The sequence below is a fragment of the Periplaneta americana genome, chromosome 10, assembly GCF_040183065.1.
Source record: "Periplaneta americana isolate PAMFEO1 chromosome 10, P.americana_PAMFEO1_priV1, whole genome shotgun sequence".
In the NCBI taxonomy this organism is placed as follows: domain Eukaryota; kingdom Metazoa; phylum Arthropoda; class Insecta; order Blattodea; family Blattidae; genus Periplaneta; species Periplaneta americana.
The window spans coordinates 166,213,225-166,228,103 of NC_091126.1; positions in this window are offsets into that span (position 1 = coordinate 166,213,225).

Below are 14,879 nucleotides of genomic sequence, written 5' to 3' on the forward strand. Positions count from 1 at the left end.
AAAAACAAATTCCCTCTAATCTACACAACTAAAAACAACCCACACTCATACTGCCCTCTTCCCTCTTCAGTTTCCAACTCTTCTAACTTTCTTTCCAATTACCTTCACTTCATTCTGAATGCTTTGATATTTGGAGAGCACCGATCCCAGATTTCTGTATTCGCTTCCGATGAGTGATCGCAAGAGCCTTCCTCACATTGATACCATACTTAATTTGAAAGTTTTTCAACACCTCAATCCTACTCATAACAGCATAATTCGAACCTAAAAGAGCATCTCCAACTCAAACTTCTAATCTATCTAAAGTGAAAAACGCTGTTTTTGGTAAATCAGTCCTGATCAAACTGTTAAATTGAGAAACATTACTATTGCTCCTATAGCCCCTGTGCCAACACAAGGACCTTCATAATTCTTAATGCAAGGGTGTGCAATCCTGATATAATGTTACACAGGTGACAATATTTTGCCTTTCATGCAGTGTCTAACAGATTTCTTCTAATTTTATTACTGATATATTAGTGACAACGCCTTTTGAATAATGAATATCTCTTGTGCATTCATGTACCTAAATCTACTTCTACATGATTTGAGCCATTGCTTTTCACTGCTTCGTTTGCAGTTTTCATTATTGTAGCTTGAATAAATAATTTTAGTGATGCGTATGGACAATTCCTATCGTTGATGGTGCTGGAAGCAGCAAATCCAAAATAGCACACAATGCTTTCCTACCATTCATTCCTTTCCCAAATACTATGCATAGCACACAGAAATTTAAAACTATGTGTTGCCGTAAAAAGAGTGCGTGAAGAAATCAAGAGAACGTGGGAAATTTTCTTCACACTCCTCTCAGTTCAGATTCATTTTTTGTGATAACCCATGCTTTTTTCAACATCAAGTAAATATGCACTACCATTTGAGTATTGCTACAGATATAACAACTGACATTGTCTCTTATTAATTTAGAAGTGGTACTTAGCAGAATTCAAATTTAAGAAATTTAAATATTTCATGTTATTTTCAATTCAATTTCAGAATTATTCTGTAATCGTAAACTTATGCATATTCATCATAGTTAATAGTTTTATTTTAATATAATTAAATAATACATGTAGAAGGTACTGTCCGCATTTCACGAGAAGATCCGAGCAAAGAATATGTAATTTTTTCCCCCACTCTTATAACCTACACCCAACACGGAACCGGCTGGCCATTGACTGAGTCTTGTTTGTCCCAGCCGGCCAATGACATCACCCCATCCATCTGATCCTTCAAGAACGCTGAGTTACTGGCTTACTCTCTCCTCTTACCCTGCAAGTTCCGTACTTCTCTCACAGGGATCCTCTAGTGAAATTTGGACAGTAACTTATTATTTCCAAATCTAGAGTGTATACCGTATTAGCAATCACTTTAGGAAGTGTTGTTAAATTTTGTATATAAAACCGTTTGCCTGTTCCTTTAATCTGTTGTTTAACGACCACACGACGACTTTGTCTGATGCATGTGTAAATACTTTGTTACATTAGATATTAAAATTACTTGCCCTTCTGCATAGTAATTGTTCAAAATCATATACCACTGAACAATACCTGCTTCTGAAGTTAAAGACTTCAATATTGAGGTAAGGAATTGTTGAAATTGAAATATTCACGCTCACAGGTCGGCGTGGGTGGCGCAGTCGGCATAGTGCTGGCCGTCTGTGCCGAGGTTGCTGGTTCGATCCCAGTCAGATCGAGTGTGCTTAAATGCATCAAGTTCACGTCAGTAGATTTACTGGCATGTAAAAGAACTCCTGCGGGACAAATTTTTGGCACACCAGTGACTGTGATATAACCTCTGAAATTGCGAGCGTTCTTAAATAGGACATAATTAATTTTTCTTACTCCCATATATCCCCAAATAGATTGCAAAAAACGGCAAAACATTGCAGGTTAAAGTAATTCATGGAATCAAGAGATCCAGCAAATAGCTAGGAGCAGCCAGAAAACACCATCTCCCACCCCCCCCCCACACTCAAATTAACACATACAAAAAGACAGAGAGACACATACACATTTACGAAAAATGTTGCATATTAAAACTCCAACACTTGTAGCCTGTATATCATGTTGTCACAACATATTTCATGTGTTATATTAGCTGATTGATTAGGAATGATCCCAACCAAATTCTCAATCGCTTTATCATAATTTAGATCAGTGGTCGCCAACACTCGCTGAAATGTGCAAAGGGTAAGCGGTGCAGTCCCTTGTGCACCGTCGTGCAGCAGGAAGAGGTAGAGAGCATACCCGCTAGCAGCTACGAGTGCACCATGGTGCACTGTTTTTTCCGCGTGTAAGAGACGCTAACCCCAGGATGCTCTGCGCTGAGGACCGCTGATTTAGGTCAATATCACGTAGATAACCTGAGACTCATAACTACATTTTACCGTAAATATTGCGTTTCCTTATACTACACATTGAAATTACGCTTTTCTCTCCGTTATATTATTAATCTACAGTCGAACTAATCACTAGCTTCTATAAAAATTTATAGGTAATGCATTCAATTGTCACGTTAGCAAAATTTTACACAATTCAAATGGGATATCGGCGGTTGGATTGCACAATATGGCTATGTGGATTATGGTATGCCTAACCATGAAATCAGAATGCGAGCAGTTACTTAAAGTAAAATGTATCATCTCACATATATATGAAATTAGTGACGTTTGACAAATTAAAGCGCCTTTAATACTACATTTCCTATTTCTACAACATACTTTTATTGATACAGGCCTAGCTATTAACTGAAACAAATGTAACGTAGTTCTCTAGTACTTTAGTAATTATAGCAATGTTCCAACTTTTGTAAGTTAGCTCGATCTCAATTATGAAATTATGAAATAAATATAAATACTGCGTTATGTTATATTACATTACACATTAAAACATCGTACTTTCATCCATTTGTATGTAAAAGTGGAATGTAGGCCAATGAAGCCATATCAATCATTGCAGTGATAATTTGAAGTGTTTTATCATGAGTAAGATCGTTCTTACTTGAATTTCATTAGATTAATAAATAAATGGAAGCATAAATATTGTGTTTTATTATATTACACACTAATTACATACCTGGATACATTGCGAAATCAGTAATTGTGACACAGAAATGCACTGAAAATTAAGGAATTCACTTTGCCTAGTCGGCTTCGCAAACGTTGCGACTTGCATCATCATTACGATTTCCAATAAATTATTTACATGAAATTTCCCTCCGATCATGCAATTTTCCCTCCGCGACAGATGTCGCTGCAGCGTAATGTTTCAGGGAAGATGTATTTTTTCAAATGTGAAATATTATTTCAATATAGCTGTGTTGAATAATAATTATATTTATTACCTAAAGAGTTATTAGGAACGATTTCATTTTCACATTGACAAAACTGAAAGAATTGAGTAATATGTGTAGGCGTATATTAATTCCTCGTCACATATTTTTGTTCTTTTGTAAATGGCTGGTAAAGACAGGTTTACTTTTCGGTCTTGCTGTATTAAATATGTCTCCACACACATAGGATAATCCATTTTAATCTGCAAGACTATTGATATCGTCATTAGGTAAAATTATTAGAGGACATGTGGGATGTTACAAATTTAAAATTGAAGTTATAATAATACTTTAGACTTCGTACTTCAGTGCCTTCATGCTCTGGATTCTGTTGCTGGAAACCACTATATTTTGGGTTTTCATTCGTTTCTTTAAACTCTTCTCCTAAATTTCGAACTAAAGTTCCGAGTAATCCAAGACTGGGATTGTAATTTGAGACTTTTAATGGTCTCGTAATTATCGTCTATGAAGTGAAAGGTGCGATATCATTCAAGTGAATTTTTTTTTCACATATCGCTGATTTTCACAGAAGACTTTGTAACCTCGTGAACCAAAATATGAACATGTCAATATTTCGCTAGATCTTTGCTCAGAATAAATGCTAGTTAAGTTATCCGAGTTAGGCGTATTTTTCGTCTCTAGCCGATTTTTTTCTTGTCTTCGGTTGTAATTTGCATTGCATTTCGTTTCCTTTCTTGTGTTGTGATGTGCATCACTATGCTTACTCAAAAGGATTGATAGTCTATTATTTTATGCGTTTCTCAGCAATGAACGTGCATCTCCCCTCATAATTTAGATCCGTATGATGTTACGCGGTTTGTATTCCATTACGTTTTATTAGCAAGACACCTAAATTCAAAGAATTCAGAACAACAATTTTGTTATTAGTGACAATTTTATTAGACTTACTATTATTGTTATTGTTACTTACTTCTTCTTTTTCTTGTTCTACCATGTAAATATTTGAGTCCATCAACTCCTTCCGAATTTAAGGGAAATAAATGAGCTCTTATTATTTTTACTGTTACTATTGATGTTGTTATTAATATTAATATTATCATTATTATTATTATCATTATTATTATTATTATTATTATTATTATTATTACTGGAAGAAATGGTAAACGGGAGAAGAGTTCGAGGCAGGGGAAATCAGATGATAGACGAATTAAGATATATGGATCATATCCGGAGACAAAGAGGAAGGGAGAAAATAGGAAAGACTGGAGAATGCTGGGTTTGCAGTGAAAGACCTGCTCTTGGGCAGAACATTATGAATGAATTTTTATTATTATTGTTTATTAATATATGTCTCGTGACCAGAATATTGTACGAAATGGAAATATAAAAATTGGAGATTTATCCTTCGAAGATATGGACAAATTCAAATACCTTGGAGCAACAGTAACAAATATAAATGACACTTCGGAGGAAATTAAACGCAGAAGAAATGTGGGAAATGCGTGTTATAATTCGGTTGAGAAGCTCTTATCATCCAGTCTGCTGTCCAAAAATCTGAAAGTTAGAATTTATAAAACAGTTATATTACCGGTTCTTCTGTATGGTTGTGAAACTTGGACTCTCACTCAGAGAGGAGCATAGGTTAAGGGTGTTTGAGAATAAGGTGCTTAGGAAAATATTTGGGGCTAAGCGGGATGAAGCTACAGGAGAATGGAGAAAGTTACACAACACAGAATTGCACGCATTGTATTCTTCACCTAACATAATTAGGAACTTAAAATCCAGACGTGTGAGATGGGCAGGGCATGTAGCACGTATGGGCGAATCCAGAAATGCATATAGAGTGTTAGTTGAGAGACCGGAGGGAAAAAGACCTTTAGGGAGGCCGAGACGTAGATGGGAGGATAATATTAAAATGTATTTGAGGGAGGTGGGATATGATGATAGAGACTGGATTAATCTTGCACAGGATAGGGACCGATGTCGGGCTTATGTGAGAGCGGCAGTGAACCTTCGGGTTCCTTAAAAGCCATTTGTAAGTAACTAAGAATTTTTTATTAAAAATTTCTCACATAGGAATTTTTACTGTCGTGAAGAAAGCTCTTTAAACAAATAGAAAAGAAATGTTCATGATAGCTCTAATAACTCTTTTAACATAAATATTTATGTAGCTAATAATGTGATATTTCTAAAAATTTAATAATATGCATAATATATTTTGTAATTTTTCAAGATTGTCTGAAGATACAAACATATTTCCTTGTCAATATACTTAAACTATAACAAAATACTTGCCTGTGAAATTTGAATTAAATTGATACATTACTGTTGGAGAAATCTGCATTTAAACAGGAAAAAAAATATATATTATATAGGAAAAAGAAGTTTTTGTAACATAAAAACAAATTTCATCCTAACTAAAGAACTAAATACATTCCATACTCGTACTGCCCTCTTCCGTCTTCACTTTCTAACTCTTGTAACTTTCTTTACAAATTCCTTTCCTTTTTTTTCACTGATTTTGTGTTTGGAGGGTACGGATCTCAAAGATTCCTGTATTCACTTTCGATAAGTGAACACAACCCTTTTTCTTGCATTGATACCACATTTAAATCCAGTGATTTGCAGCTCCTCACTCCTACTGACAGCACCATCAGTGAAGCACAAACCAGCATCTCTAACTCCTAATTCTAATATGTTTAAAATGAAAAATACTTATTTCTGAATGAGTCCAAACTATACTGTTAAAACTGAGAAACTATTCTAGTGTTATTACAGCCTTCATGCCATATCCAGTTCCCTCATAGCTTTTACTGCAAGAGTGTGAACATTTAGATTTAATAATTTGACACAAGTGACAAAATTTTGACTTTCATACAAATTCTAAAGGGTTTCTAGGTAACAGTGAAAACTTTTTCTATAATGAATGACCAAACTTCTGCCATAATCCATTTTCTGCTACAAAAATATCGATGGAGCCATTAATTCTTCATTTCTGTGACATTTTATTTTTCACAAGGTTTGTGTGTGCTATGAATAGTATTTGGGAAAGGAATGAATGGTAGGAAAGCGTTGTGTGCTATATTGGATTTGCAGATGCCAGCACCAGCAACGATAGGAATAGTCCATATGTATCACTAAAACTTCTTATTCAAGCTACAATATTGAAAACTCCAAACGAAGCAGTGAAAAGGAACGACTTCAATGATATAGCAGTAGATGTAGATACATGAATGCACAAGAGATGTTCATTTTTCAAAAGGTGTTATCACTAATATATCAGTAATAAAATTAGAAGAAATGTGTTGGACACTGCATGAAAGACAAATATTGTCACTTGTGTAACATTAAATCAGGATTGCACACTCTTACATTAAAAATTATTATGAAGGTCCTTGTGTTGGCACTGAGGCTATAAGAGCAATAGTAATGTTTCTCAATTTAACAGTTTTAAGTAATTGAATAACTAGTGGACTTCCTCGTGTTAATTATGTAAGTCTGTGCGGCTTACAGCTGTTTCGGTGTTTTACCACACCATCCTCAGAGCCTACTAGATCTAGCCGCACAGACTTACGTAATTAACACGAGTAAGTCCTCTAGTTAATGAATTACTTATATTCAAGTGTTAAAAGTAGTGTAAGCAAGATTCATAACGGATTAAGTTTTATCAGGACTGATTTATCAAAAACAGCGATTTTCACTTTAGACACATTAGAATTTGGAGTTGGAGATGCCGATTTGGGTTTCAAGCATGCTGCTATGAGTAGGATTGAGGTGCTGGAAAACTTTCAAATTAAGTATGGTATCAATGTGAGGAAGGCTCTTGCAATCACTCATCAGAAGCTTACCGTGACAATGCTTTTTAGTTCTTTTAGCACTCTGATTATTATATTTATGTCTTTGTTATATTAAGAATTTTAGATAAGGGCGCAAATAGCCATAGTAGCTCACGCGCCCTTCTTAAACCCTACTGCTGCTACTGCTACTGCTACTCATCAGAAGCGAATACAGAAATATGAGATCGGTGCTGTCCAAATATCAAAGCATTTAGAATGAAGCGAAGGTAATTGGAAAGAAAGTTAGAACAGTTGGAAACTGAAGAGGGAAGAGGGCAGTAGGAGTGTGGGTTGTTTTTAGTTGTGTAGATTAGAGGGAATTTGTTTTTATGATATAAAACTTCTTTTTACTATATCTTTCTTTTTTCCTAACATTTGATCCAATTAGGTAGTATTTTTTAATAAATGTTTTCCAGATAGAGGTCTGAAATTTTTTACTGATGTGATGGAAGCTTTTCAATACAAACGAAAGAGAAATAATAATGATGGCTGTAATAAGTCTTTAGACATAAATTTTTATACAGCTAAGAATGTGGTATTTTTTAAAATTTAAGAATGTGCATAATATATTTTTTAATTTTTCAAGAGTGTCTGAAGATATAAACATATTTCTTTGTCAATATACTTAAACTATAACAGAAGACTTGTCTGTGAAATTTGAATTAAATTGATATATTATTGCTAGAGAAATCTGCATCTAAACATGAAAAATAGAGATATAGTAAAAAGAAATTTTATATTATAAAAACAAATTCCCTCTAATCTACACAACTAAAAACAACCCACACTCATACTGCCCTCTTCCCTCTTCAGTTTCCAACTCTTCTAACTTTCTTTCCAATTACCTTCGCTTCATTCTGAATGCTTTGCTATTTGGAGAGCTCCGATCCCAGATTTCTGTATTCGCTTCCGATGAGTGATCGCAAGAGAGTTCCTCACATTGATACCATACTTAATTTGAAAGTTTTTCAACACCTCAATCCTACTCATAACTGCATAATTCAAACCTAAAATAGCATTTCCAACTCAAACTTCTAATCTATCTAAAGTGAAAAACGCTGTTTTTGGTAAATCAGTCCTGATCAAACTGTTAAATTGAGAAACATTACTATTGCTCCTATAGCCCCTGTGCCAAAACAAGGACCTTCATAATTCTTAATGCAAGAGTGTGCAATCCTGATTTAATGTTACACAAGTGACAATATTTTTCCTTTCATGCAGTGTCTAACAGATTTCTTCTAATTTTATTACTGATATATTTGTGACAACACCTTTTGAATAATGAATATCTCTTGTGCATTCATGTATCTATACCTTATTTTATTTGAAGGAGTGCAGTTCCGTGGCTCCTTTGAACACCCACTTACAGATTTATGCCTTCCTACACAAACAACTCTGACAATTCCATCCTGTCCCCTTGTCCCAACATTGCACAGTTGCCACAATCCTGGTGACCATCGAAGTCAGATTGACGGGATTCTTGGAATTCGGAAAAGATGCGACAACTCTGCCTCCACGTGGATTTGAGGGGGGCCTGCCAATTCTTCTGAACGAGGGTTGTGATTGGTTAATAAGAGGAGAAGACAAGATTTCCGTCAGAGTAAGGAAGACATTTATTTATGACAAGCAATTAGTAGTGGGCAGTAGGTCTGTCGGCAAAGTCCTTTCTATGAAACTGCACTCCATGAAATAAAATAAGGTATACATCTACTGTTATATCATTGAAGTCGTTCCTTTTCACTGCTTCATTTGCAGTTTTCAATATTGTAGCTTCAATAAAAAATTTTAGTGATGCGTATGGATGATTCCTATCGTTGATGGTGCTGGCAGCAGCAAGTGCAATGTAGCACACAATGCTTTCCTACCATTCATTCCTTTCCCAAATACAAGTCCGCACTTCAGGAGAAGGTCCGATCAAGGAATGTGAGTTTTTCCCCTTCTCTTACAACTAACTCCCCGACACGGTACTGGCCGGCCATTGACTGAGCCTTGTTTGTATCAGCCGGCCAATGACACCACTGCTATCCATCTGCTCCTTCAAGAATGCTGAGTTACTGGCTTACCCTCTCATCTTACCCCGCAAGGACCATACTCCCCTCGCAGAGATCCTCTCGTGAAATTTGGACAGTACTGTTCATAGCACACACAAATTTAAAACTATGTGTTACCGTAAAAAGAGTGCCTGGAGAAATAAAGAGAACGTGGAAAATTTTCTTAACACTCCTCTCACTTCAGATTCATTTTTTGTGATAACCTATGCTTTTTTCAACATCTTTACGTAAATATGCACTACCATTTGAGTACTGCCACAGATATAACAATTAACATTGTCTCTTATTAATTTAGAAGTGGTACTTCACTCAGCCTCCTATAAAATTGAGTACTGGGTCTTTCCCGGGGGTAAAAGGCGGTCAGAGCGTGGTGATGACCACACCACCTCATTCTAGTGCCGAGGTCATGGAAAGCATGGGGCTCTAACTCTATGCCCCCTAAATGCCTTCATGGCATGTTACGGGGATACCTTTACCTTTTACTTAGCAGAATTCAAATTTAAGAAATTTGAATATTTCATGTTATTTTCAATTCAATTTCAGAATTATTCTGTAATCGTAAACTTATGCATATTCATCATAGTTAATAGTTTCATTTTAATATAATTAAATAATACATGTAGAAGGTAGCATACTGTCCACATTACACGAGAAGATTCGAGCAAGGAATGTGAATTTTTCCCTCACTCTTATAATCTACTCCCAACAAGGAACCGTCCTGCCATTGACTGAGTCTTATTTGTCCCAGCCGGCCAATGACACCACTCCCATCCACCTGCTCCTTCAAGAACGCTGAGTTACTGGCTTACTCTTTCTTCTTACACTGCAATGACCATACTCCCCTCGCAGGGATCCTCTCGTGAAATTTGGACAGTAACCTATTATTTCCAAATCTAGAGTGTATACCGTATTAGCAAACACCTTAGGAAGTGCTCTTAAATTTTGTATATAAAACCGTTTGCCTGTTTCTTTAATCTGTTGTTTAACGACCACATGACGACTTTGTCTGACGCATGTGTAAATATTTTGTGTTACCTTAGATATTAAAATTACTTGCCCTTCTGCATAGTAATTACTCAAAATCATATACCACTGAACAATACCTGCTTCTGAAGTTAAAGACTTCAACATTGAGGTAAGGAATTGTTGAAATTGAAATATTCACGACCACATTTCGGCGTGGGTGGCGCAGTCGGCATAGTGCTGGCCGTCTGTGCCGAGTTTTCTGGTTCGATCCCTGTCAGGTCGAGGGCATTTCAGTGTGCTTAAATGCGACAGGCTCATGTCAGTAGATTTATTGGCATGTAAAAGAACTTCTGCGGGACAAAATTCTGCCACACCAGCGACTCTGATATAACCTCGGTAATTGCGAGCATTCTTAAATAGAATATAATTTATTTTTCTTACGCCCATATATTCCCAAAGAGATTGCAAAAGATGGCAACACCTTGCAGGTTAAAGTAATTCATGGAATCAAGAGATCCAGCAAATAGCTAGGTACAGCAAGAAAACACCATCTCCCACCACCCCCCCCACACTCAAATTAACACATACAAAAAGACAGACAGACAGACAGACACACACACATTTACGAAAAATGTTACACATTAAAACTCCAAAATTTGTAGCCTGTATATCCTCTTTTCACAACATATTTCATGTGTTACATTAGCTGATTGGTTAGGAATCATCCCAACCAAATTCTCAATCGCATTATCATAATTTAGATCAGTGGTCGTCAGCACTCGCTGAAATGTGCAAAGGGTAAGCGGTGCCGTCCAGTGTGCACCGTCGTGCAGCAGGAAGAGGTAGAGAGCATACCCGCTAGCAGCTACGAGTGCACCATGGTGCACTGTTTTTTCCGCGTGTAAGAGACGCTAACCCCAGGATGCTCTGCGCTGAGGACCGCTGATTTAGGTCAATATCACGTAGATAACCTGAGACTCATAACTACATTTTACCGTAAATATTGCGTTTCCTTATACTACACATTGAAATTACGCTTTTCTCCCCGTCATATTATTAATCTACAGTCGAGCTAATCACTAGCTTCTATAAAATTTTATAGGTAATGCATTCAATTAGCAAAATTTTACGCAATTCAAATAGGGATATCGGCGGTTGGATTGCACAATATGGCTATGTGGATTATGGTATGCCTAACCATGAAATCAGAATGCGAGCAGTTACTTAAAGTAAAATGTATCATCTCACATATATATGAAATTAGTGACGTTTGACAAATTAAAGCGCCTTTAATACTACATTTCCTATTTCTACAACATACTTTTATTGATATAGGCCAAGCTATTAACTGAAACAAATGTAACGTAGTTCTCTAGTACTTTAGTAATTATAGCAATGTTCCAACTTTTGTAAGTTAGCTCGATCTCAATTATGAAATTATGAAATAAATATAAATACTGCGTTATGTTATATTACATTACACATTAAAACATCGTACTTTCATCCATTTGTATGTAAAAGTGGAATGTAGGCCAATGAAGCCATATCAATCATTGCAGTGATAATTCGAAGTGTTTTATCATGAGTAAGATCGTTCTTACTTGAATTACATTAGATTAATAAATAAATGGAAGCATAAATATTGTGTTTTATTATATTACACACTAATTACATACCTGGATACATTGCGAAATCAGTAATTGTGACAGAGAAATTCACTGAAAATTAAGGAATTCACTTTGCCTAGTCAGCTTCGCAAACGTTGCGACTTACATCATCATTACGATTTCCAATAAATTATTTACATGAAATTTCCCTCCGATCATGCAATTTTCCCTCGGCGACAGATGTCGCTGCAGCGTCATGTTTCAGGGAAGATGTATTTTTTCAAATGTGAAATATTATTTCAATATAGCTGTGTTGAATAATAATTATATTTATTACCTAAAGAGTTATTGGGAACGATTCATTTTCACATTGACAAAACTGAAAGAATTGAGTAATATGTGTAGGCGTATTTTAATTCCTCGTCACATATTTTTGTTCTTTTGTAAATGACTGGTAAAGACAGGTTTACTTTTCGGTCTTGCTGTATTAAATATGTCTCCACACACATAGGATAATCCTTTTTAATCTGCAAGACTATTGATATCGTCATTAGGTAAAATTATTAGAGGACATGTGGGATGTTACAAATTTAAAATTGAAGTTATAATAATACTTCAGACTTCGTATTTCAATGCCTTCATGCTCTGGATTCTGTTGCTGGAAACCACTATATTTTGGGTTTTCATTCGTTTCTTTAAACTCTTCTCCTAAATTTCGAACCAAAGTTACGAGTAATCAAAGACTGGGATTGTAATTTGAGACTTTTAATGGTCTCGTAATCATTGTCTATGAAGTGAAAGATGCGATATCATCAAGTGAATTTTTTTTTCACATATCGCTGATTTTCACAGAAGACTTTGTAACCTCGTGAACCAAAATATGAACATGTCAATATTTCGCTAGATCTTTGCTCAGAATAAATGCTAGTTAAGTTATCCGAGTTAGGCGTATTTTTCGTCTCTAGCCGATTTTTTTCTTGTCTTCGGTTGTAATTTGCATTGCATTTCGTTTCCTTTCTTGTGTTGTGATGTGCATCTCTATGCTTACTCAAAAGGATTGATAGTCTATTATTTTATGCGTTTCTCAGCAATGAACGTGCATCTCCCCTCATAATTTCGATCCATATGATGTTACGCGGTTTGTATTCCATTACGTTTTATTAGCAAGACCCCTAAATTCAAAGAATTCAGAACAACAATTTTGTTATTAGTGACAATTTTATTAGACTTACTATTATTGTTATTATTACTTACTTCTTCTTTTTCTTGTTCTACCATGTAAATATTTGAGTCCATCAACTCCTTCCGAATTTAAGGGAAATAAATGAGCTCTTATCATTTTTACTGTTACTATTGATGTTGTTATTAATATTAATATTATTAATATTATTAATATTATTATTATTATTATTATCATTATTATTATTATTATTATTATTATCATTATTATTATTATTATTATTATTATTATTATTATTATTACTGGAAGAAATGGTAAACGGGAGAAGAGTTCGAGGCAGGGGAACATATCAGATGATAGACGAATTAAGATATATGGATCGTATGCGGAGACAAAGAGGAAGGGAGAAAATAGGAAAGACTGGAGAATGCTGGGTTTGCAGTGAAAGACCTGCTCTTGGGCAGAACATTATGAATTAATTTTCATTATTATTGTTTATTAATATATGTCTCGTGACCAGAATATTGTACGAAATGGAAATATAAAAATTGGAGATTTATCCTTCGAAGAGGTGGACAAATTCAAATACCTTGGAGCAACAGTAACAAATATAAATGACACTCGGGAGGAAATTAAACGCAGAATAAATGTGGGAAATGCGTGTTATTATTCGGTTGAGAAGCTCTTATCATCCAGTCTGCTGTCCAAAAATCTGAAAGTTAGAATTTATAAAACAGTTATATTACCGGTTCTTCTGTATGGTTGTGAAACTTGGACTCTCACTCTGAGAGAGGAACATAGGTTAAGGGTGTTTGAGAATAAGGTGCTTAGGAAAATGTTTGGGGCTAAGCGGGATGAAGCTACAGGAGAATGGAGAAAGTTACACAACACAGAACTGCACGCATTGTATTCTTCACCTAACATAATTAGGAACTTAAAATCCAGACGTTTGAGATGGGCAGGGCATGTAGCACGTATGGGCGAATCCAGAAATGCATATAGAGTGTTAGTTGGGAGACCGGAGGGAAGAAGACCTTTAGGGAGGCCGAGACGTAGATGGGAGGATAATATTAAACTGGATTTGAGGGAGGTGGGGTGTGATGATAGAGAATGGATTAATCTTGCACAGGATAGGGACCGATGGCGGGCTTATGTGAGGGCGGCAATGAACCTTCGGGTTCCTTAAAAGCCATTTGTAAGTAAGTAAGTATTGTTTATTAATATAATTATTTTTTATTATTGTTATTACTGTTATTGTTATTATTGTTATTGATATTATTATTTTTAATGATATTATTATTGTCTTTATTAGTATTATTATTATTATTATTATTATTATTATTATTATTATTATTATTATTATTAGGCATACTACTATCACTATTACTATTATTACTATTACTATTATATATCCATTTGCAGTGTGAATAAATATACACATAATATTACTCTTAAGGCTATATAGAGGGGTGAAAATAAAGAAAAACGCTAAAAATCATTAAATATGGAAATTTTGTTTTTAACACCAAAAAATAAAATAATGTTTCTTACTTCTTTATGGATTTTAAGGAACTCGGAGATTCATTGCTGCCCTCACGTAAGCCCACCATCGGTTTCTATCCTGTACAAGATTAATTCACTCTGTATCATCGTATCCCACTTCTCTCAATTCCATTTAAATATTATCCTCCCAGCTACCTCTCGGTATCCAGAAAGGACTTTTTCCCTCCTGCCTCGCAACTAACACCCTATATGTGGTGGTGGTGGTGGTGGTCGCATTATTCTACCATTTTAAATAGTTTCTCTGATGTATCTTTCTTTGGACGAGGAACTATTATTATTATTATTATTATTATTATTATTATTATTATTATTATTATTATTATTATTATTATTATTATTATTTCTA